The sequence below is a fragment of the Carlito syrichta genome, unplaced genomic scaffold (assembly GCF_000164805.1).
Source record: "Carlito syrichta isolate Samal-C Ts95f unplaced genomic scaffold, Tarsius_syrichta-2.0.1 Scaffold287939, whole genome shotgun sequence".
Lineage (NCBI taxonomy): Eukaryota > Metazoa > Chordata > Mammalia > Primates > Tarsiidae > Carlito > Carlito syrichta.
This window is the reverse complement of record NW_007232035.1, coordinates 190019-202835: the sequence shown is the minus strand read 5'-3', so window position 1 is coordinate 202835 and position 12817 is coordinate 190019. Positions and strand designations below refer to the sequence as shown.

The 12817-nt window shown below is 40.7% G+C and overlaps 1 pseudogene; it reads right to left on the bottom strand.

Annotated features, from left to right (window-relative positions):
* Nucleotides 1-568: 568 nt before the first annotated feature.
* Nucleotides 569-970, bottom strand: LOC103255216 (annotated as a pseudogene).
* Between the last annotated feature and the right edge of the window lie 11847 nt (nt 971-12817).

The following is a 12817-nucleotide window of genomic DNA, read 5'->3' as shown; positions in this document are numbered from 1 at the left end:
TTATCATAATACTATAAGAAGGGGATTGGCAGTAGTGGGACACTGCCAGGGAGGGCGCATAACATCAATAATGCTCACTTGTACCCCACATTTTAAAAATAAAATAAAATAATTTAAAAAAAAAGAAATGTCAGAGAATGCATTTTAAGGTCCTATTACATCGGTCCTATAACCCAGCCCTGGTTCTCCCCCTTGACTATACATCAGAATCACCCGAACAGCTTTCAAAAATTCCAGTGCTTGGGGTGCATCCTGCCCCCAATGACGTATGTATCTCTGGAAATGGACTGAGGAAATCAGGATATTTAAAATTTCCAGGTGATTTCAATGTGCGGCCAAGTTTGAAAACTGTTGACTTTGAGAATGCTTTCGATCGTCTCTCTTTACATACTTTGTTTAAATAAAAGAGGCAATTGATTAGAAGGATACAAAGGCTCTTGCAGGATTTCCAACAGCTGTAATGGGTCAAAAGCTAGAACTCTCTGAAGGAGAGCATGCCGCTGCCATCTGCTCGGTTAGGAAGAGAATCATCCTGAAGCACAGTTCTCTGTGAACGCTGCATCAGGGACTAGACTGTGGATTGATTTCTGCTCGCTTTCTGATCCTGATCGTCCTTTTTGCTGGCCTCACACTTGTCAAGCTCATGTTGGCAGATACTCATGAGCTCATTCAGGCCTCTCTGAAACGGTTCAACAGCTGGAAGAGCACCCCAGGTCTGAATGCGTAAATTAATTTTGCTCTCTGAAGGACGGGTGGTCGTGTAACCACAAAATTCCACTTCCAGGTTCTTCATAATCATCGAACTCAGAGACTTTCCCAGGGAGTGGGCCTCCTCATGCAACGCAAACGTCACACAGTGTCTACCTTTTCCAGCTGCCTGGATCATTTCCAGAGCTGTCTTCCTCTCGCCTTCAGTCACTGACATGTTCAATCCTGGTATTGTTCTCTCCAGCTCCTAGACCTCTTCCATCTCCAGGGCGGTGTCTGGGATCCTCAGTTGGTACTGGTGGATCGGAGCCTCAGTCCCATATTGCAAAACGTGCCAGCATATACACTCTTAATTTCATCAGAACCCAGGCTTCTTGTGGGAAACAAAGGCCGAACAGACCCCAGGAAAGTAGTTTCCAGAGGGAAGTTGTTTTTCGGAATTCTCTAAACGGTTTGCTAGATCTGCTAGACAAACTGGTAGAATTTTTCATTGCTCAGAATACCAAGAGCATATACCAAAAGGGCCGCAAGGTTTTGACTCCATATTTTCTTCTGATGTGTCAGTTTGGATATTTATGATCTCAAATTCACAACAGCAATTCCAAGGACAGGTCAAGATATTGGCCAGCACATACCCAAAGTGTACAATTCCATAGATTCATAGAAACAAGACTTCTCTCTAAACTATGAGCCCTCTGTCTCAGTCTTCAATAAGAACCTTGAAGTCAGAAGAAAAATTGAAGTGTTTCACCTCAGAGTCTTTTTAACACAAGGAGTGGGCTGGGAGGAGATGGGAGAAAGAGTAATCAAACATTCTTTTACTGAGACTTAAGCCCACCACCACCCACGGGGAAGAACAATCAAGCTCAGGAATCATGGTTGTGGGGTTCACAGCTTTTCTCCACTGAGATAAAAATAAACCCTGGTTTGAGAAAAAACGGGTTTGTTCTAACTATAATTGATGTAAACATTCACTAGTTTACACCACACTCATGAGCAAATTTTGGAATGCTGCATTTCAAGCCCTTGAATTCAAGTTTGGCAACTACTTTCCTTCCTCAAATAATAATGAGGTGCTGAGTCCCGTGTTTAACAGTTTCTTCTAGGAAGAGGAAAACTAATGCATTCTATATTATCTGCAAATTTACAAATTATTTTTCTCAGTTATAAATATTAGTCTAGGTTCAGCATTTAGCTATGGTCAGGGTTTGCCTTCTGTTAGCCATTTCCATTCAAGAAGCATAAACTTGATCACAATGTAAGAAGATAAAACTTGTTCAAACTGTTAAGAATATTTTAAAGAGATAATCCACAGAATGGGAAAAACACATTTTCAAGCTGTCCTCCCAACAAAGGCCTAACATCCAGCATCTACAAGGAACTCAAACCATTTGACAGGAAAAAGACAAACCCATTAAAAAATGGGCAATGGACATAAAAAGACACTTCTCAAAGGAAGATATACAAGCGGTCAACAAATATATGAAAATATGCCCAGGCTCAATGATCAATAATCATCAGAGAAACGCAAGCCAAAACTACAGTGAGATACCACCTCATACCGGTAAGGATGGTTATCATTAAAAAGCCAAAAAACAATGTGTTGGCATGACTGGAGAGAAGAGGGAATGCCTCTACACAGTGGTGGGAATATAAGTTAGTTCAATCTTTGTGAAAAGCAGTGTGGCATTTCTCAAAGTAACTGAACTTTCCTATGATCCAGCGATCCCTTTTCTGGGAATATACTCAGAAGAACATACATCGCTCTACCCAAAAGACACCTGCACATGTAGGTTCATTGCAGCACTATTCGCGATAGCAAAAATGTAGAACCAACCCAGATGCCCATCGAATGTGAACTGGATGAAAAAAATGTGGTACATGTCCGTGGTAGAATACTACACAGCCATAAAGAAAGACAAAATCATGTCCTTTGCAGCAACGTGGATGCAGACGGAGACCATCATGCTAAGTGAACTAGCACAGAAACAACAACAACAACAAAACCTGAATACAGCATGTTCTCACTCATAAGTGGGCCCTAAACATTGGGCACACAACACAAAGGTAGGAACAACCGATGCTGGGCGCTACCAGGAAGGAGGTATAAGGTGCACACAATCACCCACTGGGTACCATGTCCACTATCAGGGGAAGAGAGGGCTCTCTAGAAGCCTAAACCTCGCCTGCATGCAATCTACTTATATAGCCCATCCTCACATTACTCCACAACTCTAAATTAACATTTGAAAAAATAATAGTTTCAGAAACTGATTTTCTCTTAGGTTTTACATCAAAAAATGCATAATGAATGACTATTTTCTTATTCTGTGTTTAGGGCAAAAGCTAAAATTGCAGGGACGCCATAGTTATCAACAACAATTGTTAGATCCAAAACAACTGTTAGGATTGTCAAAAGGACTTTTTGAGCATCAGTGGCAATTATGGTGGTTACTTGGTGGGGACGGTCACAGCTTCAGTGGTGTGTGTCGTGTTCCCTTTCACAGAGGTCACATGTTTTTCCCACCAGAGGCTTAGAGGTTCCAATGGACCAAGCAGTCAGCTCATCACACAAGACTGTTGCTTGAGTGAAACTTTGAGATGAAAGATTAAGGGTGTGTGTTTCTTCTTCCATTATTTTCCACATGCCCATCAGCACCTGGTTACTGTGCTCACATAAACTAAGAGAATCACAGTCACCAGTGTGAATGACTTCCTTTCAGTCAGGAAGAATTGAAGTAAATATACAATCAAAGAAGAAATCATTTCCCAGAATATGGAGATGACAATGGCCAATATTCTCTACTTTCTGACTTCTCCCTTGTAAATCATGCATATTTAAGGGGAAAAAAATGCTGAACCACACAGAAAACTAGATCTGTCGACATACGTATTTTTCATTAGTCCGGCACAGGTTTTAAGAGTGGTTATAACAAGTTCATGTGGAAATATTTTGAGCTTCTACAACTCAAAATTTAACGCCTTCTGTAGAGGAAAAACCAAGAGGACATTTTACTGGTTCAAGAGGATTCTTTTTGCTTTTTTAATTGTAAAAGCAATGTATGCTCATTATTTAAAAATTGAAATTATTCACAAATGTTTAACACAGAAATGGTAAGTCCTCTGATTTCACCATCTGTAATAGCTACTGTTGAAAATTCTTCTAGGTCTTTGAAACTTATATTACTGTGTTTTATTTTTCTAAAACAGAATCATAATTATAGATTTGGTTCTAAGAAACCTTTGAATTTATTTTATTTCCATACCTGATTGTTTTTAATTTGTTCATTAATTTTAAGATCTGTGACTGTTATTGGGAAGAACCAATAGAAAGTCCTCTTGGTTTTACCTTTACAGAAGGTGTTAGATTTTGAGTTACACCAGCTCAAAATATTTCCACATTCATTCATTCCACCAACTAGCATTCCATAAATACTTAGTTGCCTTTAATGAAACAGGTACTCAGGTGCTGGCACTTTATAAATAATTGAATTATACCCAAGCAAGACATATAAAAGTATGATAGTTTTAAAAGAAAAATAAGCTCAGAGGCTTTTACGACTTGACAAGGAAGAAAAACAGAAAAAAATCATACTACCTTACCCCTGTAATTCTGTGATTGACAATTCTGACTAAGCGAGAATATTTGGTGTAAATTAAAACATTTTGACTTGAGTTTACACTTTCCCTGTTATTCTGGAAATACCTTAGCCATAGTCTGCAGGTCTGGTTACTTGGACTCAAAAAATGCTTCAGAAAGGAAGAAAAAAAGTAGGTGAATTGATATGGACACCAGAGGAAAGAGGCTTCCTGAAGTATTCTGGACTATTCTTTAAATGAAAAAATAGCTCCAAAAGACCTTGGACTCCAGACACTTGACAGCTTCATGTGCTCTGAGCAAGTGATTTTTGATTTGCACCCAGCAAGTAAAATGCCACTATTGGTGGAGTTTCCGTTAGAGAAACCAGTTAGCAGAGATGGCATTGTCCTGCTAGTCCACTGCTCCCTATACCTGCACAGTCGGCATCTGGGAGAAAGTCCATGCTCACTCCGACCCGGATACTGCTGCTCCCACTGGGATACCTGCCCCTTATCTTTACCTTAAGCACTACTAGCTTCCATGTTCATCATCCAGACTCAAATTCAAACCTCCAAGAAAACTCTTGTTCATCTTCCAGGCTCAAATCCATGTTCACCATCTAGGCTCAAATTCAAAACTCTATGAAAACTCCTCCAACAGGTCACAACTCTTCCTGCCTTATTATAGTCCGTACCATAAAATGTATCACTTAACTCTTACAGAATCTTTCGTTATTTTCAGTTGGTTACTATATCTATCTATTGGCTCTCAAACTAGCTTGCAAATACATTGAGAATAAGACTAAGCCTTAAAACATCTTAAGATCTACAGCACGCCCATAATAGGCACATATTGGTTGTCTGGTAGACTGGAATTTATTGCCAGAATGTTACAAATATAATTTACACACACACGCATGCATGCACACACACACGCGCGCGTGCAAAACTTCGCCCAGATCTCGGTCTAGCACATAGTGATAGTTGACATAGCATAAATAATAGGAGACAATGATTTAGAATAAATGAGTGGGCTGTTTCAGGATAGGTCAATGGGTTCTGAAAGCCGGGGCGAAATTTTTAGGCTTACCTTAGATCTGGAATCACTCACATGCTGTCTTCTGTCCCACTGCTCTCTGGTTTTCTCTCGGTCCCCAGAATTGTCTTTAATCTGGTAAACAACTTGGAGGAAATCTTGTTTTGCCTTTGACAGTCTCTTTCAAGGATTCCTGGACGATGGATCAGGATGAGCTTTTGGCGTGATCCGCCCGTGAAGGTTGGTGTGCTCAAAAAGGCTGGACCACGTCAGGGACAGATTCCCAGCCACTGACTCCATAGGATTCGAGCCAGCCCAGGGATCCTGGATCCTGGTGACCCAAGCCGAGACACACAACTCTAACCTGATACCCACCAAAATACAACTAAAACGCAGTTTCTGTTCCACTGGGACTTTTTATCCTTTGTGTTTTCAGCAGGATTATTTTTTTCTGCTATAGCTGAGGATGACTTCCTACTAAAGAGAACCAAAACATTTTACTGGAGACTGCTTTTTCAGTTTCTGATTTGTAAGTCCCTTTGTTTCATTGCCAAGTTCTTTCTGGGACGAAATTTTGAGATCATTTCAGAAGTCTGAAGCATGCCTGATACTGGCTCTTATTATTATAATGTTTTTTTGACACAAACTTTACGCCAATCAGAAAATCACACGTTCTAAAGACAGAAGAAACTTAAAAGCTAGCTCTTTGCTGGTAGCCTCAGATGGATCAAACGAGCAGTTTTACTGGTGTCTCTGTAAAGGAACTTGATTTCCTGATCCCTTCTACCTCAGCCATAAATAACATTACAGGAGAGGACTGAAATTGGCTCACTGTTGGCCTCCTGCTCTAAGGCCCACAGGGCAGGGATCTGGGTAGGTTTCGCTCAGAAACACATTCCAAGTCCTAGAAAAATGCCCAGCAAATAAAGGCACTCAGGAAAGACTTGTTGCTGAATGTGGGTTGCTCTGTTTTCAACTCTATTCTCGAAGGGTCTTAGGAGAGAGGCACTCTTTTCTTAGGCTTACACCTCACTGCTCCTCCTTTTTTTTGACTTGGAATTTCCCTCTGTTGCCCAGACTGAAGTGCAGTGACATGCTCATGGCCACTGCAGCCTCAACCTGCTGGCCTCAGGCGTTCCTTCCGCCTCAGCCTTCCAAGCAGCTGGAGCTACAGACACACACCACCACGCCCAGCTAATTTTTTGTATTTATTGTAGAGAAGAGGTCTCGCCAAGTTGCCCAGGCTGGCCTCAAACCCATGGGCTCAGGTAATTGTCTAACCCGGCCTCCCAAAGTGCTGGAATTATAGGTATGAGCCACCGCGCCCGGCCAATATTTTTTCTTGTCTATTTTTACCCAAAGAATGTTCCTGGAATCTGCATTTTTTTAAATCTCAGGTTTATTTTGTTTGCCTTTTTATTACAAATTTTTTCATTGACTTAATTACTTTTTTCCAAAAAATTCACACATAAAGTTGCTTTAAAAATACATGTGTGTTTTAACAAACAATGACATCCACCTCATCACAACCCAAGCTGAAATATAAAAATTGGCCAGTATTCCAGAAGCCTTTTTCATGCCTTCCAGATCACAGGGATATCTCCTGCCTAGAGGTAATCATTATTCTGATGATTATAGTAATTATAATAATTACTTGTTATATAATAATTACTTGGGTTTTTTTTGTACTTTTGCACATGCATATGCAAGTCTAAGTAACTTTTATTACTCGATTTTTCCTCCACAAGTTTGAAATGTGCATGTTTATCTTAGAACTTACAACTTATCAGAGTCTAATCTTATTCTAACCTCACCATTCTCCAAGAAAACACAAGAACCTTTTTTAAGTTTTCTTGGGTTTTTAGTCTTTATTTTTTTTTATTTTATTTGCATATATCTAGGAGGCACACGTGCAGATTTCTTCCATGTATATATTGCGTGGTGGCTACGTCTGGCCTCTCAGGGAACCCATCACCCGAATAGGTCTACTCTCTGGGATCGCTTCTGTTATCAACTCTCCTAAACTGAGTTTCCCCAGAAGTAGACGCTGAGATCAGAATCAGAGTAAATTCGCAGAAACAAAGAACTGAATATCACACGTTCTCACTCATAAGTGGAACTTGAACAATTATTATAATACTGGATAAAGGGATTGGCATAAAGGGATTGGCAGTAGTGGGAAACTGCCAAGAGAAGGGGGTATACCTCATCAACAAGGGTACCTGCATAATGAGCATGTATATACCTAACCCTGAATTGTATCCCACATCATTAAAATTAAGAAATGTTTTTAAAAGAATCTGAGTAGTCTGTGTGGGAGGGAGGTCATTCCAGAAGGCACCAACAGGGGAGTGAAGTGAGGTTAGAAAGAGAAAAAGCTAAATACAAAGTATTTAAATGAGCAGGTCACTATTGTAGGCACCTGGGGCTCAGCTCTGCTGAGAACTTCTGGAAAATGGTGCAGAACTGGGACTTTACAAATCACAGCCTGTGAGCCAAGCCTACCCGCAGCTTGATCTTGTAAACACAGTTTTCTTCGTGTTCATATTTTAATTTATCTTCATCGTTTGGATACCATCTCTGGCTGCTTTTTGCACTGCGACAGTGTTGTTGATAGTTGTGACAAACACCCCATGGCCCCCAAAGTCTAAAATATTTACTCTCTGCCCTTTTACAAAGAAAGTTTATGGGGCCCCGGTATCGAGCATACCTCAGAGTTGTCCTCTGCCAAAACCAGGGATGGAGAAACTGGGGTATTTATCCATCGACTCCCGGGTACCTTTGATTGAGGACTCCCAGGCACTTCCAGCCTGCCCCTACCTCCCCCTCCCCACAAAACACACACACACACACACACACACACACACACACACACTCTCTCTCTCTCTTTCTCTCTCTCTCTCTCTAACATACTCCCATAACCAGGAGTAGTTCTCAGGTGGAGTCTCAGATGTGCCCACTAAGAAGCTGTTGGCATGTCCAGAAAACAGTTCGTGCTGCACAGATTTAGATAGGGCACAAAAGTGCCTCCCTGAATCATATACGTAATCAAAAATAAATATTTCCTACTTTTTCTTCATGAACTTCTGTATGTTTCTTAAGCCTCTAATATGAATTATGTTGATAGAATGCTAGATGTTGAAACACTCTTGTATTCTTGAAATAAGCTCAACTTTATCGTGACACATTTTTTTAATTTTTAATTTTAAAGATGTGGAGTACAATTCAGGATTAGGCATACAAGAGGTCATCATATAGGTCAAGTTTGGGCTGCCCTTTGGTCCCCACTTCACCTGGTTTGGGATCAGGTACTCTTATTAACGTTATGTGCCTTCCCTTCCTCCCCTGGCAGTTTCCCGCTACTGCCAATTCCTTTCTTATAAAATTATAATAAATATTCAGTGTCCACTTATGAGTGAGAACATAGGGTACTCAGTTCTTTGTTTCAGCAATAGATCACTGAGTATGATAGACTCTAAATCCATCCAAGTTGCTACGAAGTCCATAATTTTGTCCTTCTTTATGGCTGCATAATATACCATTGTATACATGTACCACATTTTTTTTAATCCAGTCCACTTTCGATGGGCAGCATGGTTGGTTCTGGAGACATGATGCATTCTGAGAAACACATCCTAGAGCATTCTTACACAAACCTAGATGGCATAGCCAACCATATACCTATGCCGTGTGGTCTAGCCTATTCCTCTTGGGGTACAAACCTGTACAACATGTTACTACTGTACTGAATACTGTAGGTAATGGAAGCACCATGGTACTTATCTATATAAGCATAGAAAGGTCCAGCAAAAAATAGAGCACAAAAAAAAAAAAACTGCTGCATCTGTCTAGGGCACTTACTGTGAACAGAGCTTGCAGGACTGGAGATTGCTCTGCATGGCTCAGCGAGTGAGTGGGGAGTGAATTTGAAGCCCTAGGACATTGCAGCCCACTTCTGAAGACTTCTTAAACACACTGTCTGCTGTCCAGGCTCGATGGCTCAGCCTGTCATCCCAGCACTTTGGGAGGCCGAGGCGAATGGATGGCCTGAGCCCGCAGGTTCGAGACCAGTCTGAGCACCTTGGCGAGACCTCCTCTCTACAATAAATCAAAAACTAGCCGGGCATGGTAGTGCACGCCTGTAGTCCGGCTACTTGGAAGGCTGAGGAGAGAGGATCACCGGAGCCCAGTAGGTGAACGCTGGGTTGGCCATGAACATGACACTGCACTCCAGCCTGGGTGACAGAGTGAGACGCCAACTCAATAAACAAGCAAACACTGTTTGCTTAGGCTACGCTACATTTACTTTCAAAATTTTTTTTTCTTTCTTTCTAATAAATTAATCTTAGATTGCTGTAACTTTTTTACTTTATAAACCTTTTAATTTTGTATCTATTTGACTCTTTTGTAATAACAATTAGCTTAAAACAAAAACACATTGTATAGTCATGCAAAAATATTTCCTTTATACTTGTATTCTATAAGCTTTTTCTACTTTTAATTTTTTTTGTTAAAAGTTAAGACGCAAGCCGAGTTTGGTGGCTCAGCCTGTAATCCCGCGCCTTGGGAGGCTGAGGTGAGTGGATTGCCTGAGCCCGTGGGTTCGAGACCCACCTGGGCAGCGAGACCTCATCTCTACAAGAAATCCTAAAATCAGCCAGGCGTGGTAGTGCACACCTGTAATTCCGGCTACTCGGAAGGTTGAGGTGGAAGGATCCTCAGAGCCCAGCAGGTCGAGGCTATGGTGGCCAGGAGCGGCCACTGCACTCCAGTCTGGGTGACAGAGTGAGACTCCAACTCAAAAAATAAAAAAAAAGTTAAAACGCAAACACGCACACACTAGCCTAGGCCTACACAGGGTCAGGATCACCAATGTCACTCTCTTCCGCCTCCACCTCTCGCCCCACTGGAAGGTGTTCAAGGCCAAGAGCAGGCATGGAGGTCATCTGCTAGGATAGCAATGCCTCCTTCTGGGATCCTTATGGAAGGACCAGCCTGAGATGTTTTATATTTAACTTTTTTAATAAGTCGAAGAAGTACACTCTGAATCATGAGAAAACGTTAGAGTGAATATATTAACCAGTGACATTGTCATCTATTATTATTATTATTATTATTACTATCATCAAACATGGTGCACCGTGATAAGCATATGTGCTAGGCCTTTACACTAAAGAAAGCAGTAGCTTTCTTTACACCAGTATCACCACAACACATAAGTAACACAATGCATTACAACATAACAATGGCTACAACATCACTAGGAGATAGATGTTTTTCAGCTCCTTTATAATCTTTTGAGAGCACCGTTGTGTGGTGGCCCGTCCTTGACTGAGACATCATTGGGTGGTGCATGACTGTGCTTTATGGGTTTCCTTTTTGTGGATCAAAGAATTTGTACATACTGGTTGTTTTTTTTTGAGTCAGGGACTTACTCTGTCACCCAGACTGGAGTGCATGATCACAGCTCACCACAAGCCTCAAACTCCCTGGGCTCAAGCCATCCTCTCACCACAGCCTCCCAAGTAGCTGGGACTACAGGCATGCGCCACCGTGCCCAGATAATTTTTTTTTTGAATTTTTTATAGAGACGAGGTCTCACCATAGTGCCCAGGCTGTTCTCAAACTCCTGGGCTAAAGTAATCCTCTCACCTCAGCCTCACAAAGTGCTGGGATTACAGGCATGAGCCACCACGCCTAACCTTTAATATATTCCTCGTTTTTGATAGGTTATATCACATTGGCCTTTAGGAAATCTGTACTGACAGTATCCATCTCCTCGGATTTTGCAATTCTGACAGGTAAAAACTCATATCTTATTGTAATTTTAATTTGTGTGTCTTTTTAAAGAGAGATTAGCAAATAGTGACATCATATGGGTGCTGGTCATTTGTTATTTCTTCCACTACAAATTATCTACGTATATACTTTGCCTACACAGCTGTCATTTTTTATCTTTTGTTATTTATTACAAATAACTCTTCTTTTATGTGGCTCTGTATCTGTTTTTTTTTCTTTCTTTTCTTTTTCTTTATTTACAGTACAGTGGTTGGGCACAAACTGCTGGTATGGAATCCTACTTTGGATACTTTTTAACTATGTGCCTTTGTACAAGTTATTTCATCTTCCTATGCCTATGTTTCCTCACATGCAAATATTGCAAATGTTGACGTGAATACTTCCTACCTTCTAGAATGCTGTGAGGATTGAGAGAAATAAGGCTTGTAAAGTGCTCAGAACAGTGCCTGACATACGGCCGTCACTCCATGAATACAAGTCATTATTCCGCTTCAAGAGGTATATTTCTGAGCCTCGACCTCAGTTTCCTCATCTGTAAAACAGGCTGATGATACTGACGTCTTAGACTTATTATGGAGGTTAAAATAAAGTGAAGGACTTAGGGCAGGAATAGATATAGAACAGGGCCTTGTAACGTGTGTCTATGATATTATGTTCTATTATAATGGCCCAGGTAGAATATAAAATATTATACGGGTAATGTAATAATAGATCTTCACAATGTAATGGTTCTTTTGGTCACCTGAAGAGCATCATATAACAGAGATTGCCACCACTTAGCTTCGGAGTGAATGCTAGTATTTGTGGTGGCTTCTTATGTAAACTTAGTTTTTTTGAGCACTAACTAAATGTCCAGTATTTGACTAGCTGCTTCACGGTATTGTCGCATATAATTCTCACAGCAGTATGTGAGGTAGACACCGGTATCATCTATCTGCATTTTACAGGTGATGAAACTGAATTGTATGTAAATTTAAAACTTGCTCAGGGTCACATATTTATAAGTGGTAGACAGATTAAAACCAGACAATCTGACTCTAGAGTTTTTGACCTTGACTGCTAAAGTCTGCCGATCACTTAGCACTCTATGTAGAACCTGTAAGAGCTTTATCTTTACTCCTAGAATAGCAGGTTAAAACTCCAATTTTATGTGCAATTTAAAAAGAGGAAGAAAGCCTGTGGCATTTTATTAGCTAAGCTTCCTGTGATGACTAGCTGTCCACCCAATATAGAAATATAATCACATTTCCAAGTTACATTGATTTTGGTCTTCTATAAAACCTTACAGAATTATCAATTATTTTTCCATGGTGACAGGTCTACCCCGTAACAAAAAGAGGAAATAGAAAACATCTATGTATTTTTTCACAGATAATATTGGCTAGAAATAAATTTTTAAGTGAATTCCAGACTGAAATGACCAAGTTCATCCGCTTGTGTGTGGATCTGAGAGGTCTTGCGTTGTGTTGAAGTGCCATCTACAGCAAATATTGAAATCTCTGCACAAGCGTGTCTGCTGGATCCCCTTCCTGTGTTTACTTCCATATCAACTCCCTACATTAAGTCACACTCGATCAGTCGAGGTCCATTTTGACTCCGTGGTCATTTCCATTCATTATTCACATCCTTTGGAATGCAGGGGCTATTTTTGAAAGGAAATGAGCCAGTCCGACATATCTGGAGGCTTCACAGATG